The sequence below is a fragment of the Lycorma delicatula genome, chromosome 8 (assembly GCF_047948215.1).
Source record: "Lycorma delicatula isolate Av1 chromosome 8, ASM4794821v1, whole genome shotgun sequence".
NCBI lineage: Eukaryota > Metazoa > Arthropoda > Insecta > Hemiptera > Fulgoridae > Lycorma > Lycorma delicatula.
In genome coordinates this window covers 114,202,365-114,223,320 of record NC_134462.1, presented here as the reverse complement: position 1 = coordinate 114,223,320, position 20,956 = coordinate 114,202,365, and the positions used below count along the sequence as shown (strand labels likewise).

General features: G+C 29.3%; 1 protein-coding gene across 1 annotated transcript in view; it reads right to left on the bottom strand.

The window, feature by feature from the left end:
• Positions 1-20,956, bottom strand: part of LOC142328663 (discoidin domain-containing receptor 2-like) — a 490,260-nt gene that overhangs the window by 421,339 nt on the left and 47,965 nt on the right. The window lies entirely within an intron of this gene.

Sequence of the window (20,956 nt, the reverse complement as noted above, 5' to 3'; positions counted from 1 at the left end):
CAGATTACTTGTATATGTTGGGCATTGATGTCGTTAAATTTTCAACTAAATGGGAGAGGCTGTAGAGGAAGGTCACCCTCAGTATATCGAGATTTCGCCTATGAAAGGTTTTATTTTTATTAGACACATTTGTTAACAATTAAAAAAAATAATATTTCAAAAATCGCACCCCCACCCCAAAAAATGTTCAAAATGAACTAGCGGCTAAGTTGGTATACTGCGTCATTAGTACTCCCTCTCACCACAATGAGCGATAGTATTGCACTGACGTTTCAGCTGCTGTAGTCATCTGTTATGTTGTAACGTCACTTTTGAGCGGTAGAATTAAATAAATGAATGATATTTAAAGTGTAAAAATAAATTTAAAGTGGCCGCTAGTACTGCCACACCTTTTTTTATCCTCCGGGACCACCGTTAGTTATTACTTCAGAGGATGAGATGAATGAGAATTTTTGTAGTGTGAAAATGCCATTCCTGACCGGCATTCGTACAAGGACCTCCGGATGAATGGCCGAGATGCTACTATTCGCGCCATGGAGACCTCCACCGCCACACCTGCGTGAATGAAATACGGTATGCCCGTGCTCTTTAGCTACAATCATTGAATTAAAAACATATATATATTTATATTTAATAAAACGATAAATATTTTAAATTAAGTTGTGTGTGTAAGCCGTGCATCATAAAAAAGTCGCGTAACGGCTTTTGCTGATAACCGTTGTGCTAATAACTGTGTTGTCAGCATTTTTCTTTTAATCTTTTATCTTGTCAGTATTTGATGTCTTTATTTCTTTCACATATCCTTATAATCAGTACCAATTTTTTTTAAATTCTTCCTCTTGAAGATTGATTCATGTTTCCATCTAAGGCTGTAAAATTTTCAGCTTATTAATTAGTTCTTTGTCTATAAATCCATGTCACAATTTGGTTTTCCATTAAATGCTTTCTTTTCCATTGCAAATTTTATTTATAAACTGTATTACATCAGTTCTAAAAAAATGGTTTCTTATCTTTCTTTCTTACCCCATTTGTAATACAACCATTTATATGCATACAGTGTTATAAATACATAACAAAATTAGAAAATTCTGTAATAATATATTTTTTTAAATAATTCATTGCATATATTGTAGTTAAAATATTTCGGGAAACAGGTCCGGTGTTTGACCAGAAACGTGCCCGAAGTAGCCATAGTTGCAAGATCCTCCTCTTAAATCTTTGTATCTCTTCAGTCTTATTTTGTCTTGTCCTGAATCACCGTATCTACTCTCGAACGACCGGCATTCCCAGATAATGATGGATGTATTTCACTGTTTTTCGTAAACCGCAGGGCTTCTGTTATATTTTTCAATAGTTCTTTCTGGAATATTTTTACGACTTCGATGTTACTCTGGCTTGTCGTACCCTAGAGTTGGGTTTTGTAGATTCAAATCGGTTTCAGGACCGCTGAGTACAGCATTTGCTTATTAGATAATAATTGTTACGACCTCTGCCTAGCAACCAGTACATCTCCCTGAACTTAACGTTAAGATTTTCTTCTTGATATAACTTTTCCACTTCAGATGGTGATCCAGATGCAGTTTGAAGTTATAGGAAGCAAAAGTAACATGCGTAACTTAGCTGGATTAACCCTCTTCCGTTTAGCTAGCCACTCGTCAATTAGATCCATTCTTTCTTTTTCCTATTTAGCCTCCGGTAACTACCGTTTAGATAATACTTCAGAGGATGAATGAGGATGATATGTATGAGTGTAAATGAAGTGTAGTCTTGTACAATCTCAGTTCGACCATTTCTGACATGTGTGGTTAATTGAAACCCAACCACCAAAGAACACCGGTATCCACGATCTAGTATTCAAGTCCGTGTAAAAATAACTGACTTTACTAGGACTTGAACGCTGGAACTCTCGACTTCCAAATCAGCTGATTCGGGAAGACGCGTTCACCACTAGACCAACCCGGTGGCTTCGTCAATTAGATCCAAATACTATTTAGTTTAGCAGAAACTACAATAGCTTCAGCATATTTGTATATTTATTTGTCAATATGGACTGTAATCGTTTTTTTAACTTATTTTTTGTTGAACTTTATCCAACATTTTCCCTAGTTTTCCTTGATCCTATTAAAAACAATTCTGAATCAGTTACTTTTCCTTATCTATGTGTAATACATAGATAAGAAATGTTAGCGTCAGAAATACATAGCGATACATAGCGTCAGAAATGTTAGGTATGTTAATACATACCTAACTTTTCTGACGCAATCTATGTAATTTATAATTAATTACATTCTTTGATAATAAAGTTTTTTTATCATGATTCTTGATATTGTATGCAAAATATTTTGAAATTCTTACTTAAAAAAACACAACCAATCAATCACGTTGATTTAAATAAATTTGCTTTAATGTATAAAACTAAATATTTTTCTTATTATAATGCAAAATAAATCCATTGTTATACATTTTTAGGTTTTTTTTTCTTCTTTTGTATTATTGACCACTACCGATACGGCATTGCGGCAAACCTTTCTTTATTCTGAATAAAAAGGAAAATCGAATCATTCAATGTCAAAAAAGATGAATAAAAACAGGAAGTCTATTGAATTTTACATTACAATAAGAAATGTGATAGGTACCCTATATATTCATTCAATGATGCTCTAATACTAGCGGATGTTTAAAAGAGCGGAAATATATTCTACCTTAAATATAGTAGATGAAGCCTAATATTACAGTTCAATAAATACAAAAAGAAAAAATGTTTGAATCGTAATTAATGCAACAAATGGGGAGTAAAATTTCATCTCAGTTTAAGATAAAATGAACCGTTAATGTATAATTGCTGTTTGTATATTGATGAATGCTATTGTTTGGTATGAAAATTTCAACTTTGTAGTACATTATTTTAATTGAAAGTAATAACTTTAATAATCGATTTTCTTCAAATTTTTTCTCTATTGTCAAAAAAAGCCAACGTTGTTTTCTTTAAGTTTTTTCCTGTGACCCTAATTTTTGTAAACTAAATCAATGGTAAATAAATAAAAAAAAAACTTTTAACTGAAATCGAGGCAAAAACCTAATTATAATTTCGAAAAATGGTTTTATAAACATTTTTAAAATTTAGTTTACGTAAATTATTAGCCAATTAATTTTGTTTTTCATCCTCGATGAAAATAAAGAAACTTCTTTCTCGTGGTGTATTAACTCCTTGAAAATAAATTAATTCAATTTGATTTATACTTCTTAGATACAGATAAAAAAGAATTATAATTAGTGTATGAATCAAGAAGCAATGACAGGAGTTAAAGAATCTTTATGTACGGCTAGTTCTGATGAGAAACAAATTAAGATGTTTGTAGTCGTTTTCTTTCCTTTTGCTATCACTATCGAGAACATTGATTCTGAAACTTTTTCGTCCACCATCCACATTGACAAATAAACAATTTTCTAGCGCCCGAATAATTTTTAAACTTACCATCTGTTAAAGTAATAATTGCAATTGCTGTTTTTAAGATGCATTCTTAAAAACAGTAATTAGAATTATTGTTTTTAAACGCCCATATCCTATTTCTGAGTTGAAAATTACACTTTAAATGAGAGCAATAAAACCGCATATTTAATCATATTTCATCTAGCTTTAATGATAAATTATGATGTCTTTAATGTAACATTGAACTTTTTTGTTCATCTTGTGCCGAGATATTGAAATCGTGTTAATAATTAAGAGTGTAACATGATCTTGGGTTAAGCTGAGAGCTGGTGATACATGTTGCACTCTCACTCTTTAAAGATTTCAATACCTCGGTACAAAATGAACAAAAGTCATAAACCGCAATGCTACATTAAAGACTTCACAATTTGTTATTAAAGCTAGATCAATTAAAACCCTTTAATTTCCATATTTATTTGTATCAATACGTTACTTAGATCAGGAGATATATGCAACATTAAAGACAAAAGTGGTCTTTTTTCTTTAAAGTGGAATATTTCGGTTCAAAAAAATCGTAGAGAAAAAAAATTAATAAGCTTTTAAATGATTTTAATGCAGTTTACTGAAAAAAAATCGTTTTCCCCATATGCGCTCGATCAAACACGAACAAAACTTTCAAATTTTTTTTACTTTTCTTCTCACTGATTTTTTTTTAATTTGATGATTTTTGAAATCTGAAGTATGTTGTCAAAAAGTAGAATATTCAAGCTTTAACTTCTTTTATTCATCTCTCTAAGCATCCTGGTAGCAAAGTTAAAGTAGTTTGAATACAATCATTTTTATATTAAAATGTAGGTGACCCTTTAATTTTTTGTACTACTGTAGTAGGAATTTAATTTAATTTTTGCCTTTTTTTTTTTTTTTTTTTTATTAAGCCATAGCCTTCCTAGACCGCCTGAACGCCCCCAATTTTCTGTGAGCCTTCTACCGTCCCCCCTGAAGGCCTCCAGCACCTAAAAGGAGGCGTTTTGGCCCAACAAAAGTTATGAACCAAAGAACGAATGATCTAGAAGAATAACGAGCAAGTAAAAAGCAAATTTAAAAGTATACAGCTATTGAATTTCGTTAATGATTTTTTTTTGCCACCGGGACCACCGTGTTAGGTATCGCTTCGGAGGATAAGATGAAATGACAATTTTGTAGCGTATGAAAGCTACCATTCCTAACCGGGATTCGAACCTGGGACCTGCAGATGAAAGGCTGAGACGCTACCACTTATATAGTTATTTTGGAATAAATCAAAATAACAATATCAATTAATCGACTGTTTGAAGAGAAATCCAGTTTGAAATTAAATTACAGTAAAACAATGGGTTATAAATGCCACAAAAAATGAGGATAATGAGATATTAAATATTTTAAAAAATTCACGTTTTATGGAATAATTTTTTTCTTCTACGTTAATATTTAATTCGTCATTATTGAAGAGAAATCTGTATCTCTAATGCAGAAATCCAAAGAACCCTCGTTTCTTCCGCCCCCGAATGTTTGCAAGTCTTTCACCTGGAAATAACACAAAATACCAGGAAATGTTGATATTAACAATAACCAGGTTGAAGTAATAACCCGATAACACATTAACATATTGTTTTATACCGGTTACTTTAAAAATTCTCCTAATTAACATATTTTACATTTTAAAAATATAAACATATCATAGATATAATTTATATAATCTAACCAAACTTAACCTATGCTCGCTAACATCGACTAATTAACAGTAATGTTTTGATTTAAATAATAAATAATTGCAATAATTATTTATTATTAGAATAATATAGAAACAAAAGAGTACCCAAAAAATTGAACATAAACAAGGACAATTTTCACGCAAAAAAAACTATATTAATTTCAAATATGTATCTAAGAATTATAAAAATATTCTTGAAAATATTTGTTTGGAGTGTGACACCTTATGAAAGTAACCAGAAAAAAATAAAGGAAAACAATAAAAGGCTTGAAAATGTAATGTTACAGGGAGATTATGAAAATAAGGTGGGCTAATTAAGGGTAAAAAATTTTGCCACCTTAAAAAGAATAGTTGTAAAAAAAAATTTATTAGAATCATAAAAAACCAGACAATTATATTAGTAAGACAAAAGTTAAAAAATCAGTTTTAGTTAATTTGGTCATTTGGGATGTACAGAAGATAAAAACCTGTAGACCAGCGTTTCTCAAACTGCGGGTTGCATTAATATGAAAGGAGAACGTGAAATTAGCCTTCAACATTACATGTAAACAATAATGAAATCATTTTACGAGGGAAAAATCATTTATTATAACTTTTTAATTACATTTATAAGCACACGTGTAAAGAAATTAATGGCTGCGTTTATTATTTTTTTTTCATTTAAAATTTTCTCCGTACGTGAATCTATGTAGAAACACAAAAACAAATTGTTTTCAAGAGAAAATATATGTTTCTTATATTTAGTTTATAGCGTAAGCATAGAAGAAAAACCCTTTTTACAGAGGTAAGACCTGCAAAGAGATTAATATTTTCAATGCTTGTGTTGCTAAATTTTCATATTCACTTTGACGAGTAAGCCAAGTCAAGTACCTATTTTTAGATGTGAATTGTAATTGTAACGTTTTATCGGCACATATTTCGATGAGCTGATCGTGAATGTCAACTAGTAACTAAGCAACTGCAAAAACGTTTTCACTAAATGGATTCAGGACCTATCTCTTCAAGAAATTATTTTTATCTTCCGGTAAATACTCGCAAACTGAATTTCTTTTTATGTTCGAACATGACGAAACCCACAGCAAATATTATCCAAGTAAACTTAATTACATGGAACACATACATATCAATTTGGAACCTGTAGGTTGTTAATGTTAGTATACTTTATACAAGAATGTTTACACCCGTCGCTACCAATATAGCAAAACAGTTTTAAGTAGGTTTCATTGAGTCGGGATTGATGGGTGGCGAATTGTTCATTATTAATTATTTGGGGGTCTTGGAGCTAAAAAGGTTGAGAATCATTGTTGTAGACGAAGCCAAATACTGGCATATATTACGAGTATAAAACCGGTAACAGTTTATAATAGGTATCGGTATATAAAAATTATTTTGAATTAAAAGATTAGGCCAGAGTAGAAAAATTTTTAGAAAAGAGCTATCGAATCGATAAAATCATTGATGACGTAAAGGAAAAAAAGTATGTAAAAGTTTGATCACTACTGCACGATGCGCTAACGAGCTGACAAAAAATTTTACAAAGGAAGATAATTTTTTAGTACAGATTTAATTTGAATTTCTTTATCACTAATAAATCAGGAAGATCTGATAAGCGAGTTTTGAATGTTATTTAAATAAAATAAAAAAAATGTGTATTCTAAGCAATTTATGAGCAGAATTTAAGTTCTGAGATTTCAGTATTTTGTTTTTCTTGCATTATTATGGATTGGACGCATCTGCTTGTGCAACCAAATTGTAAAACTTTTTTAAAGATTTTTAAGAAAAAAGTATAATCGTGGAATAAAAAAAACTTTTTACAGAAAAAGATCTGTCTTACTTTTTCAGTAAAGGTTTATAAAATAAAATAAAAAATAGTTATGAAATTTAATAGAATTCGTATTTATCTTTTATAAAAAGCTGAAAGTTTATCTGTTTGTTTGTTTGTTTGTTTGTTCTCGCATCATACGAGAACCGACCGACCGATTGCTTTCAAGATATGTTCATGTTATCCAAGGGAAAGTTTTAAGCCGTAGTCCCCTTGAGGATGAAGTTGTGAATTAAAGGAAAAAATATTAAGCCTTTTATTTAAATCTAGCAGCTGGGCCCTCCGGGTGGATTGCCCTGGCAGCGTCTGGGAATGGGATTATTAGGTGACCAAAATTGATTATCTCTTGTGTAAAAATATTTATTTTTTTTTTGAATGATGAAAATTGATAAAACGAAAGTTAAATTGGAAATTTAACTCTAAATTTGATACTAACGAATTGGGAATTTTCGCCAGCGATCGGTACATTCCGGTGTCTGCGTTTTGGTTATAGTTCATTATTTTATGAGAAAAAAAACCACATAGATAAATAAAAAAAATGTAAAAAATATTTAAAACATCACTCTTAAATTAAACGCACTAAAAGGTAAAAAATAATTTTTGGACGGTATCTCTGAATAGATTTGACAACAAGCGTGATATGTAAGATTATGTGAAAGTCATTGCTTCAAATAAAAAATTTGATGGTTTTGCCAATTTTTTATTTTATGTTTTTGCATCCCGAACTTTACAAAATTTGACTGTTCCCTTTTCCCCTCCTACCCATCTTCCATTTTTCGTTATTTTCCCCTTTTCCCTTTTTTCCTTTTTCCCTTCTTCTGTTCGCCCCTTTTCCCCTTTCTTCCTATTTCCATTTCTCCAATTTTCGCAAAAAATATTTATTTTCACGTAACTAATATACATTCTGAATATGAGCCAACTCGGACCACAAATACAATTTTCTGAAATATTTCAACCCCAGTGCCACCTGCGGATCCATTTTTCGCAAAAATATTTATTTTCACGTAACTAATATATATTCTGAATATGAGCCTAATCGGACTATAAATACAATTTTTCGAAATATCTCGATACCAGCGTCACCTAGCTGGTCCAAACTAATTCAGAAACCTTGGCGTGCGTGCGCACAATAACTCACCAAAATTTTATCGCAATCATACGAATGGCATAGGAACGCATACGGGGCAAATAAACATTCATATATATATATATATATATATATATGAGTAGGTTTGTTTTTGATAAGTTGACTTTAAATGTATATATATATATATATATATATATATATTTTTTTTTTTTTTGTTTAGGTAGCTTAAATATATATAAATAAATACGATAAGGTATAACTGGTAATTTATTGCTTTTAATTAAATTTAATATTATTATTAATTATTTAAAATAAAAACAAGAGATGTAGCTGTGACTTTTTTTTAATGCTTCAATTAGTAGTATTTTTTTAATGCTGTTGTTGTAGTAGTATGGGAGCGAGTCAAGAATTGATGTAAAGAAATGATTGTGTTCGGTCAACAGAATGGATACACGAGTGACCGTTGGTTCACGAAGATGAACGATTGGAGCCGAAGTAATAGGACATGAGTTGACTTGTCTACACAGTGATGTTTGTTTCATTTATCATACGCATTTGTTGTTTGTTTCTCCTCGTATTTGTGTATTAAAGAATTTAAAAAGTGGGAATATAAAACAGAACATAAACGTATGTATTATTTGTTAATATATCTTTAATATAATTTTAAGAAATTAACGCTAATGTAAGTAATTGTTTACTATGTTGAAATTAAAGAACGTTTAGTAGTGGTTAGGTATTCACTTCAACTTGTTAGGAGGTTAAGCGAAGTATATTCAAATAGATTTGTTACAACCGTTGTTTTCAAATATAATTCAATGCTTCTCTATTGCCTTAACATACAGAATTAATGTTAAAATTTATATAAAAGTGTTAATTATTTTAATAATAATAACAAATAAATACTCTCGAATTAATTTTTAATTTGTAGTCGTACGATAATTTAAATCAAACTTGATAATTCTTAAAGTTTCAATGATATAAAACAAAGTTAGTTTTTTGGTATTTATAAAGATAATATAATGTAATGAAAACGTTTTTTTTATTTTATTGGAAGTTTTACTATACAATTTAGTACCACCATACTTCTGGGTACTATGTATAGTACCTACTTAAAAGTTTTCTTGGTTGTTGCACGTAATGAGTAGGCTAACTGATAAACAATGATACACCTTTGTTTTTTTTTAAAGAAATCCTAACGTTTGTAAAGTAATATGTTTGCTTATAAATGACCGAATAACCTCATTTATTCTGACATTCAAATAATCGTATCAATTTGAGTTGTAATATTTTGAATACATAATTATTTATTTTTTAAAACTCAGAACCCTATTATTTGTAATTTTGATGTCTATTATTTCTATTATTGATGTCTATTATTTTTTTTAGGTATAATTTAATGAAAAGTTTCTCAATAGAATACATTTAATTAAAAAATTGTTTCATGTCGGAAAAATTAGAATGTAATTAAACCACAATTAAATTAAACACTATTGATTATAGATCAATCGGTTAAATAATGCTTAAATTGTATTTCTATGTTTATATACAAGCATAAGCTGTAATAACCGCAACAACATAATGAACTCAACCCTCTATCGTTTAAAGAATTGTGACTGTTAGTGATTATATTAGAGGGCTATACCCTATTTTTAGGCTTATTTCCATTTTTAGACTTAATATATGTCCGTAAAAAGATATTTCTAATATAGTTCTATACTTTACACTTTATAATTATTTGGTCGCAATAGGCTACATGATATTTTAAGATTTGTAGGACATGAATTTATCCGATAAGACCGATCTCATCTAGCCTGGGTGAACCAGTTGTACTTTATTTTGACTATTACATTAATGGCTGTTAGATCAATCACTGTTCTGTGTAAAGAATTAAACACGAACCCAGATTGTTTATTTTATTGAACTTTAATGGGAATCTGAATTAAATTTTTAATTCGTATCGCAAAATCATGTACGTTTTATGAGTATACATTTGACACGTATTTTCTTTATAAATGTATTCTACTATTTTATTTCAGGGTTATGTTCTGCCCTAGCTAGTATTGTCACTCTAACGTTCGTATAGTTGACGCGTTTCGGAGGACGTTCATTCTCATAAAAGTAGTTTTGATAACGTTAGAGTAACAAGACTAGGAAGGACAGAAAATAACACACAACTCAATTTTGATAATGTAGCGGAAATATAAAATATTGTGTAAATTATATCCAGCTGTCATGAAAATTGTTGTAATATTTTTTCTGAAAGGAAAATTTTTCCTTCATAAAATTTAAGAAAAAATTGGATATAGAGGGGTGGCTTCAATTCAAATAGAAAATGGATTTCATGAAAAACCTTTACATGTGTGTGCTCTTTAACTTAAAAATATAATTAGAGTTAAATTAAAAAAAAAATATCATTTATTATCTTTAATCTTATCAAAAGATTAACAACAGGCAATAAACAAAACAAAAAAATTGCTCCAAAGCAATCCCTTAGTAAAACATTTGTCCTAAATACCGAATTTTTTTCATCTTATGGGTTATCTGCCCGCCACGTATTTTTCCCTTTCAACAGCTTCAAACTGTAGCTAGATAGTTCTTAGATGGCGCCACTGAAACGATATATTGAAATAAGAAAATAAAAAAATAAGTAAAATTATAAATATAATCTAACCAAACATAACCTACGCTCGCTTCGCTCGCTCGTCAAGGTTAGCGAGCAAAGCGAGTGTAGGTTAAGTTTGGTTAGATTATATTTAAATTTTATAAATATAATAAGTTCATGTAGCGGCGAGAAGTTCGCAAAGGAGATGCTTTTGACGCTATAATTGAGGCGTTTTGAGACACTTGGCCGCCTACAAAAAACTTACGAGTTAAGTTGTAATAGATTATAGTAGTAGACTAGCGGGCGGTTTGTTTTAAACAACGATCGTACGTGGTGGGCAGATAACTGATAAGTACCATCTTATTATTATTTTTTTTTTATTATTATACATTTTCAGTATGTGATGTAACGTCAGTTGAAAGACAAAAAAGCTAACAACTGCGGGTTTTTCTGATGCACAGCTTACAAACACGTACACACACAAATTATTTAAAAATATTTATCATTTTATTTAAATATAATATTTTTTAATTTATTAATTCAATGATTCTAATTAAAGCGCACGCGCTGACAACGGATTTCTATTATTCACTCGCATCATCATCTTATGCAGTGTTATCTTATTCATATATCATAGTCTTACAGTAATTAGCCCATTAACTATCGTGTTGGTAAGGCTACACATAGAAAATTTAACTACGTGTACACATAAATAATAATAATAATTCAGAAAACCTATATGCTTAATGCTATGCAAAGTAATTTTTATATATAAGTGTATATAAAAATACACTTATATATAAAATGTGATAAAAATTATTATAATTTTTATCATAATTAACTTAAAAATTTTACTGAGGAAAAAATTTCAAAATTTACACATATTCAAAGGAAAATTCATCCGATATAGTTCTTAACTTTTTTTTTGAGGATTTTGAGGTAACAGTGAACCACTTTAGTCAATTCTGGTTCGCCTTTTATTTTTATTTTTCTTCTTGATTGTTCCCAATACTTCTTCATTATGTCAGATCTTGTTTTTTTTTTTTTAGTTTTTCTTAACAAACCCTCTTTGTTGTTTTCTTTTCTTTAATTTTAAATCTGGAATTTGCTTTTTTTAGTATTTTTATATTGTCAGTTTTGTTTCGTAAATCTTCTATTGTAATTTCTAGTTCTTGCATATCTCGTTTAATTTCGATTATCCAGGACGGTGTTTTGGACATTTTCCAGTATTTCTCGACCAGTTTTCTGACTAGCATGTTCGGTTCTGTTCTTATTATGTGTCCAAAGAAAGAGATTATTTTTTTCTAAAGCAGTCAAGAGCTGGTTCTACGTCTTTGTGTACCTCTTGGTTTGGTATGAGTCTCCATTCTCCCCCATCAGTAAGTCGTCTTTTATTTATGTATGTTCTTAGAATTCTTCTTTCTATTCTTTGTTTCTCTGCTGAGTAGGAAATTTTGGATTTTAGTTTGAAGAGTGTTTCGCTTCCAAATGATATTATAGGTCTGATTACAATTTTGTAATGTTTGAATTTGGTATCTATTCAGATGCATCTTTTGTTATATATTGCTTTTGTGGTATTTTGTGCATAATTAAGCTTTTGTGTACTTTCTTTCTAGTTTATTTTTTCTTTGAGGTCATATGTGATATATTCTCCTAAATATTTAAACCGTTCAACTAGCTCGACTTTGTTATAATGAAGTTGTCAGCTTTATTAAATCATTTTTTTCATTATTATTTTTATAGTAAGATTGCACATAAAACGTAAAATAAAGTAAAAATAAAAATAATTTTTAAATTCGGGTATATACAAGAAAAGTACAATTTGTAATTGGATTTTTTAACTGGAAATGGTGGTAGAAAAACATCTTTGAACCAACTAATTTGCATTCCTGTCGACCTCTCTATTACTTTCCCTTCTAAGAGCTTTTTGAAGCATGATAACTTCTGGGAATATCTTACGAAAATATTTTTGTATGAGAAAAAAATAAATTATTAAAAAAATACTAATAATAGAAGAATATACCTGATAATAATATTTTTTTTTTTATTACTTATTAAAAGATTTATGATAATTATTTTAAATAACATACTTTATAAAGTTATGAGAAAATAAAGTATAAATATATATTATAAGTTTTTGTTTACCCCATCGGGAAGAAATATAGGACAAGTTACGAACAAAGATTCATAAGAAATTCCTACATTAAAGGTTAAAGCCATTTAATGCTAAAATGTCAGCTGGATGTTAGGCTATATATTGTAAAAGAAGCAACTTTAAATTTATACCTCCACTCTTACGAGATTAAGCTTAGTTGACACCGAGAATCGATAACAGTTTATATTAAAGGAAAGGGGTTTGTTTATTTCGGACGATATGTTATATTATTTTCAATTTGTGATTTTTATTTTTTATTAATTTTATTTAAAGAATTAATTTATTTTTTTGAGTTATATGGTTTCAGATAACATTTTTCGTGGTATACTGATAAAGCTGATTCTTATATTAATGTAATGTAATTAATTAATTCTTATAATTCAATGATTTGAATACGACTTTAGAAAATTAGAGGTTTAACCGGTTTTCACGCAATTTATATAGAAGTAGATTTATATATTTATATAGACGTAGTTAGTTTGAAAATAGCCTTCTACTTTAGTATATATTTGGATTCAGAACATAATTTGTACTTTTATCAGATCACCAACTTAAAACCTACCGAGCCGGCTTTGTCAATAGTATCACATTTAACGCTACTACTGTTGCTGCTCCTACAAGTGCCATAATTGATTGTGTGAGTAACAACTCTCGTCTGCTGTTGTCAGCTCTTATAGTGGTCGCCTTGAAAGTTGACATTTGTGTTTAAATTACTGTATCTCAGTTTAAAAAATTGGCAAAATAAAAATGAAGGTATCATCGGAAATTGGAATTATTTTTCCGCTAACTGGATTCGGCTGATTTTAGTTACCCTCAATTTTTTTGAAAATTATGGGCGTGAATAAGAAAGGGAGTCCGACAAGGATGTTCTCTATCTCCGTTACTTTTTAATCTTTACATGGAACTAGCAGTTAATGATGTTAAAGAACAATTTAGATTCGGTGTAACAGTACAAGGTGAAAAGATAAAGATGCTACGATTTGCTGATGATATAGTAATTCTAGCCGAGAATAAAAAGGATTTAGAAGAAACAATGAACGGCATAGATGAAGTCCTACGCAAGAACTATCGCATGAAAATAAACAAGAACAAAACAAAAGTAATGAAATGTAGTAGAAATAACAAAGATGGACCACTGAATGTGAAAATAGGAGGAGAAAAGATAATGGAGGTAGAAGAATTTTGTTATTTGGGAAGTAGAATTACTAAAGATGGACGAAGCAGGAGTGATATAAAATGCCGAATAGCACAAGCTAAACGAGCCTTCAGTAAGAAATATAAGTTGTTTACATCAAAAATTAATTTAAATGTCAGGAAAAGATTTTTGAAAGTGTATGTTTGGAGTGTCGCTTTATATGGAAGTGAAACTTGGACAATTGGAGTATCTGAGAAGAAAAGGTTAGAAGCTTTCGAAATGTGGTGCTATAGGAGAATGTTAAAAATCAGATGGGTGGATAAAGTGACAAATGAGGAGGTATTGCGGCAAATAGATGAAGAAAGAAGCATTTGGAAAAATATAGTTAAAAGAAGAGACAGACTTATAGGCCACATACTAAGGCATCCTGGAATAGTCGCTTTAATTTTGGAAGGACAGGTAGAAGGGAAAAATTGTGTAGGCAGGCCACGTTTGGAATATGTAAAACAAATTGTTAGGGATGTAGGATGTAGAGGGTATACTGAAATGAAACGACTAGCACTAGATAGGGAATCTTGGAGAGCTGCATCAAACCAGTCAAATGACTGAAGACAAAAAAAAAAAAAAAAATGGGCGTGAAAAGCGGAAAACTCTGAATTTTTTGCTCATTTCTTGAGAATGTGAACTTTGAATTACAATTAAATCAAAACAGATCGAGATAAAAATTTTCTACTTTTGGAAGTAGATAATAACGATCATTTTTCAATAATTTTAATTAAGGTTTAGCCGTAAAATATTATTATTTAAGGGTGCGGAGCGTTTTATACGAGATAACCTTATTTTTAGTTTCAATAAATATTATTGGGAAAAATACCGTTGTGTTTTACATCGTTGTATTCCTTGAAACAATTTGAATAAGTGAAGGTACTTTTAAAATAAATTATTTAATATTAAGCTTTTAATTGAGGTGGGAGTGGTGTGAAATGATCATTCAAAAAGTACAGTCGCAACTAATAATTAATCCTGTTTATTCTATAATAGCGACATGCGGGCATAGTTCAATGTTGCCTTTCACACAGTTTTATAGATCACACTACTAAATATTATAAATTATAATTTTTGTAAATACTATTTGTCGAATAATATGGCGTCCTGGTTCAATACGATCAGGTTAAATTATTCTAAATATTTTTTTTATTCACTGGTTAATTAAAATAAATAAGTCTTTATTTTTTTATAATATAAATTAATTTTATTATAATCTTTGAACTTGTAATTCATATATATAAAATTGCTGTATTAATTAACTATACATTAGTAATAAACACATGTTTAGTCTTTGAAGGAGAAACAAGACTAAAAATAGGGCATTAGACCAATTCTAACTGAATTGGTCTAAGGACCGAAGTTCCGGACTTCGGTTTGCAGGACCCTTGTCACGAATCCTGCGTCTGTTTCAAAAACAGAGCCCTAGGGTACCCCTCACGTTGCTTGAAACCAGAAGTCCGTAGAGCCAAGCCCTATATTAACCTCCGCTCACTGAGATAGTTCTGAACTACTCTTCTCAATTATCCGCTAACCAGATGATAATCCTCACCAGATGTTTTAAGCATCCATTTCTCTATGAGAAAATTGGTGTGTGATGTGTTTTTTCTAGTAATTATATATATTTGGGGCAAAATTTACGGTACACTTCTTTTTTGACCAAATCGTTAATACAGAAGTGTACCGTACAATTTTTAGTTCGAAAACAATTAAGCATAGACTTAGTTCATGGATCATAATAAAGAGTGTTACTTCTTCCAAAAAGATGCAGCAACGTAGCAAAAATCAAACGATCCACACATTCATGAGGCTTTTAGAAAAGAACAAACTGTCAGTAGAGGACGGTGGCATCCCGGGTTCCTTAGATTACGATCCCCACATTATCGATATACTTAAGCTAATATTTACCAAGATATGGACGGTAATGACAATATTTTGCGTAAGGTGACTCAATATAATCATTAAAGCACAAAAGTATATCACTGCGCAGACGCTCACTGCGAATATATTTTTTTTTAAATGTGATGTTGACATCACATGACTTCTTTGTATGCCTATTAGATTACATATAAACATTTTTAAAATTACGTAAAATTTTGTTTCACTAATAACTTATACCTTTTATCATTTTTTTTTTATTATTGAACTATTATGTATTGTATTTTTTTTTTACAAAACAGGTTAATAATTATTAATAAATCAATATATCTAAATTAAAAAAAGGAAATGAAGTCGAATTCGAACCGATATGCCTTCCCTTTGTAAGATCCAAATATTTCATTAATTAAAATTTTATTTGGCTAGAACTTTAGAACCAATGAAAATAAGTACCACTTGTGATATATCGTTAAAAAGCTCTCAATGAGCACTTATTATTACAGTTAAGAAAAAGTCCAAAATCCAATTTTTTGGGATTTTGGGCTATTTTTAGACACTTTAGGTCTAGTAAATTGCAATCAAAAGGGAAGATCCACAACTAGATGATATAACAGTCCTAAATCCAACATTTTAACATTCTACGGCTAATCGTTTTTTAGTTATTCGAGATACATACGTACATACTACGTAGGTACGTACAGATGTCACGCCGAGACTAGTCAAAATGGATTCAGGTTTGGTCAAAATTGCTATTTCCATTGAAATCTGAAAATCGAAATTTTTCGCTATTACAATACTTCCTTTACTTCGTACATGGAAGTAAAAATATGATACATATGTAATCTTTTGTCAAATTAAATATAGAATTTAATTTTTTTTTTTTCATTTCATACATAACTTGTAATAAATATATCATTACTGTGTTTAGCCTGTAGCGGTTTGTTCTTAAGTTTCTCTCCCGGTAATAATTTAATTTACAACTTACTATTACAGATGCTAGATTATTTCACGTAGTAATATGGTTATTCAGTTCTCTTTTTAATTAAAAATAATTGAATTTATGTCGGGTAATTTCGTCTTAATTCAACTTTTACAACCTATTTTATCATAAGAAACATATTTAACAAATAATTATTTTATTATTATACCAATCTTTAAATTGTTTTATTGGAAATCAATTTAATATTTTCTATTTAACGAATATCATATTTATTAACTTATATGCTAAGCTCTTACGGTTTATTTTTGTACGTCTATACAGTGTTTTTGACAATTATTGATAAATTTTTTTATAAAATATTTCTAAATTTCTTGATCGAAGTGCAATATTATATTGCAATGTTGTTTTTATTAAACTTATAATATTTATTTACTTCTTTTATTAAAATGATATTTTATTATATATTTAAAAAAAGAAAAGTTTAGTTTAAATTGATGTATTTAATATGAAATTTAATATTTTTCGAAGTATGCATACAATATAATATTGTAGTGGAAATTTGATTAACAGTAGCGTATAGAATTTCACTGCTCATCTTTATGGAAAATGTCATAAACAGATTCTTCTTGAGTTAATAATTAACAGTTCATTTTTGATTGAATCAAAATACGAGTAGTTAAAAATAAACTTTACAGTGTTTCTTTTTTGCATCGATAAAATAACAGGTATGATCATATAACATTTCAACTTTTTTTTAAGTTGTTTTACAACTTACAGTCATTCTAAAACATCCGCCTAGACCTCATTGTTCTTCATCATATAAACTATCTTCTAACAGGAGTCTCTATCAGCTGATGTTATTTCACTTCATCAGAACTATTTCATTCTTTGTTCTATTTAAGCTTTCTATCCTCTTTAATGAATAATTTTCCTGTTCCATTCTCCTTTTCCTTTTAAAGTAGGATATCAAATCAGTATTTTTAAAAATGTTTTGTTACACTATTGTGAATGTTATTTTTGTTTCTTTTGCTTTCTTCATGTATTCTTCAAGTATAATCTGATACATCTAAACTATTATTATTAGAGACCGGATTATATGCATTTGCAAATTTGTATATGCATTTACGTATTAAGCCCATTCTCACCTGTTATTGAATATTTTCCTTAAAATCTAGTGATGAAGCATATTTTTGCTATATTTACAATAGTTTTCGGTTGGGTACCTTGTTAATAAATCAAATGTTACGTTGTAGCCGGCCAACCCTATTAGCTGTACGGCTCTTAGAGCGCACTTAGCAGTCCTGAACAGTAATCTCTGTTTATGTGTATAAAAATAACAAAATCTTAAATGATTGTTAATTATCGAATTTTCGATATGTTATTCAACTACTTACTAATTTTATCTACCAATAAAATTACTTTACAGGAAAGCTAATGAACTGTGTTTTTCAACACAATTTTTTGTTTCTTACACCCTGTTTCATTTTTAACAATTTTTCACGTCAAAAACCGTAAGAAACCACTAAATTCACGCCTTTTTTTACCTTCCCAGAATTTCAGTATGACTTCATTTCAGCGGAGAAGCAGAAATCGGCGCGAAGTCTTTCACTAGACGTCACTAGCTAGTGACGAACTTTTCGTTATTTTATTAAGAGAAATAATACGCTTATGAAGTTTAGCAGAATTCTCCCGGAACACCCTGAGTTCGATAAGACAAGAAAAATGATACGATTAAAACTAAATTCTGACCACCTAATCCAAAATGAAGCCAAAAATGTGTTTGTTTACGATAATTAGAACTACGGTTGTATACACCCCTTTAATTTTTTTTTTTATTTGAGGTATCGCGATTCTCTTTATGGAAATCCTCTCCGATGAGAGAGGCTAACTCGATATGCCCTACTTTAGTGTATTCGGACTTCGAAAAGCGGAACAGGGGCGGCCAAAAAAAGTTTAATTAGGGCTTATGCTCAAATGATACCTTGTTTTAAAGGTCGTAATAAAATTTTAAAAGTTTATTTAAATTTGTTTCGAAAGTCTAAATTAAATTCTATTTGAAATAAAAAATGGCAACCACAGATATCATTCATTACATTAATTACAAATTGAAAAAATTACTTATCGAGATTTTTCGGTTTATGACTTTTGTTTGTCACTTTTCAATCCGTCTTCATTACTTTCATGTAATCAGGTTATCATGGTGTTAACAAATGATAGAATCTATTTATTTATTCTTTCGATAATTTATCTTCAGAAATTATTTTAAAAACCGGAAAGTTCAGGATTCGAATCGCAGTAAAAATTTTAATATTTTGATAAAACTTTAAACTTTTTACCAGTCGTAAACTTTAAGCTTATAATTATGAAACAAATATAAAAAGTAATAATAATATGGTACTATACCGTACATATGAAATTTAATCAGGGTAGAATTACGTAACCCCTTGGGTTGGTCTAGTGATAAACGCGTCTTCCCAAATAAGCTAATTTGGTAGTCGAGAGTTCCAGCGTTCAGGTCATAGTAAATGCGGATTTTACCGCATTTATACGGATCTGAATATTCACTTTTATACGGATTTGAATATTAGATCGTGGATACCGGTGTTCTTTGGTGGTTGGGTTTCAATTAACCACACATCTTAAGAATGGTCGAACTGAGACTGTACAAGATTACAGTTCATTTACACTCATACATATCATTCTCATTCATCCTCTGAAATAATACTTGAACGGTAATTCCAGGAGGCCAAACAGGAAAAAGGGTAGAATTACGTAAATATTAGAAGATATAATTTTCGGTTGATGATATTACATTATTATAATTGTGCTTTGTAATATATCATTAAATTTGTTTAATAAATATTCGTTACTACGTAATAAAAATCAGTTTTAATTGCTGAGCTTATTAATAAAATAATTTAAAAGATACAGAGCGACATTTTTGGTCTAATCTGTTCATAAAAAATAAAGAGTGTGTGTGTGTGTGTGTCTGTATGTATATATATATACACATACAGACCCACTTATAGTTGATATATATATAAACTATAAATGGGGTAAAGATAAAAATAATACTAATAATAAAATTATAATTAAAAATAGATGCAAAATAAATTACAGTTTATTGCGTAAAGAATCATAATAATTTGTTAGTTACAGCTTCTTATCATTTAATGCTTTAAAGTATATTGATTGAAAAAAGAATAATAGCTTAAAAAAAGATATACGAGTATGTATAAATCATCTGTCAAAATTCAAAATAATTAATGAATGACTTTATCATAATGTATTTCCTCTTTTTTTTTTAATAATGATTTTTTTCTTTGTTTTATATTTTCGTTCTGAAACATTTAAAATCAATTACTTTATAATAAAAATAAGATATAAGCTAGCTACATATGTATGGCATATGTCAGAATGTTGATATAACTTCTTTATTTATTTTATTATTATTATTGTTATTTTATAAAAATCCACACGCGCACGGATATGTTTGAAATGGTGGTAGAAAAAAGATGTGGTAGTGCGAGAAAAAAATATCTAGACGTCAAAATCTTACCAGCTAGAATTGGTTACAGTTGAGCGACTTCATATTCATTTTTTAGTGCCTACCTGTCATAATATAAGTTAACTGAAATGTAAAACATCTCGTGTTATTATTTTTTTTTTTAACTTTATAAAACGTTTATTGTTAGACCGAATAACCCGAGTTAACTAGATTGAAAAAGTTAAATTTTTAATTTAATTTTATCGAATTTTTCAATTTAACTGGTAAAGTTGTAATTCGTAGATTGATAATGAAAAAGATTATAGGTTCGATTATTATACATAAAATTGCCTTTCTATAGTTATTTTTGGTTGATTATCTTTTATCTAGTTTTTAACTTTTAACAACGGTTAAAGTTACTCAGTAAAACAGCTGGTAGAGCAACATGTAAACTATATTCTCCCGATTCGATTCTTTGCGTAAATAATTTTCTTTATCAAATTGTGATTATTTGGGATAATAAAATAAATTTGTTAATTTATTATTAAACGTAAAAGACTGAAGAAAACGTTCCACAATATTACAACACTTGTAAAAACAGTCTAAGTTTTGTTTTCTGTACTTA